We start from the raw sequence: 1574 nt of genomic DNA on the forward strand, positions 1-1574 counted from the left end.
TTATGTTTTTGAAGATAACTCTGTATTGCAAAGGCTTTACCACATTGATTACATTCATAAGGTTTCTCTCCAGTATGTGTTCTTTTATGACATTGGAGATTACCCTGTATTGCAAAGGCTTTACCACAATGATTACATTCATAAGGTTTCTCTCCAGTATGTGTTCTTTTATGACATTGGAGATGACTGGGTCTTGCAAAGGCTTTACCACAATGATTACATTCATAAGATTTCTCTCCAGTATGTGTTCTTTTATGATATTGGAGATAACTGGGTCTTGTAAAGGCTTTACCACACTGATTACATTCATAAGGTTTCTCTCCAGTATGTGTTCTTCTATGATATTGGAGATGACTGGGACTTGCAAAGGCTTTACCACACTGATTACATTCATATGGCTTCTTCCTGCTATGATTTCTTACATGCCTGCAATGATAATTGGCACAAGTGAAAGCTTTACCACTTTCATTACCCTGATCAATCTTTTGGTCAATATGAATAAATTTTACATTTTGGTTTAATAGTAAAGAAGAACCATATCTTAAGATTTTACCACTTCAGGCTTAGGATCAGGGTCTGGTGAAGGGGCTGGAGGTGCCATGTCGGGCCGGGAAGGTGGCAAAAAGAAGCCTCTGAAACAGCCCAAGAAGCAGGCCAAGGAGATGGATGAGGAAGATAAAGCTTTCAAGCAGAAACAAAAGGAGGAACAGAAGAAACTCGAGGAGCTAAAAGCCAAGGCCTCGGGGAAGGGCCCCCTGGCCACAGGTGGAATTAAGAAATCTGGCAAAAAGTAAGCTATTCCTCACATCGGAAGTGACGTGACCCTCCTCCTCCATCCCTATATAACCATCTGGATTCCCTGCCGTGACATCTTTGCCACCTAATAGCTAGGATGAAGTGTTATCCTGGAGCCTGTTGTTGTACATTGTAATAAACTTTTGTAAAAAAACCAATGAATAAAGTGAACAATGCAATGGCTCGTTGTCTTTAGTGTTCAGCAATTCCTACCTCAGCTGTGAATTTAAAGTGAACACAGTCTAGAATCCCACTAGAGCCTTGTTCCATCTTCATTGTATTATGAATTCTGTACCACTTTGAATTAAACAAACTCATTTAAAAGCCAAAAAAAAAAAAGATTTTACCACTTCATATGTTCATAGTGTTCTCCCCAACTCTGGCTTCATGCCTCTTTAAAAACACCTGTGATGACAGGAATATTTACTACATGGCTCACAGGTATAACATCCTTTCTCTCTATGAGATTTCTATATGATGTGTTTCATGTATCTGAAGGAAAATGCAAAAAGGAGACCTTTAAAACACTGATTATATTCATAAATTTTCTATAGTGTGAATCATCCCACATTAGCACTGTGAACCTGGAAAAACAAAATTTTACACAATTCTAGTACCCAAGGGGATATTCTGCAGTGTGACTATGGGGATGTTCCCTGTAAAGTCAGAAAACCAATTAATTACAAAGTTCTACTATATTTAGAAAATCTTTCAAAGGCAAAATACTACATATCTTCTCACTGTTCTGGAGTAAAGATAGGGATGTTGCTCCTTTAAAT

At 38.1% G+C, this 1574-nt stretch overlaps 1 pseudogene; it reads left to right on the top strand.

Annotated features, from left to right (window-relative positions):
• The first annotated feature begins 599 nt into the window (after nt 1-599).
• LOC114635875 lies at nt 600-794 on the top strand (annotated as a pseudogene).
• Nucleotides 795-1574: the final 780 nt, after the last annotated feature.

The sequence above is a fragment of the Grammomys surdaster genome, unplaced genomic scaffold, assembly GCF_004785775.1.
Source record: "Grammomys surdaster isolate TR1022 unplaced genomic scaffold, NIH_TR_1.0 119089, whole genome shotgun sequence".
Lineage (NCBI taxonomy): Eukaryota > Metazoa > Chordata > Mammalia > Rodentia > Muridae > Grammomys > Grammomys surdaster.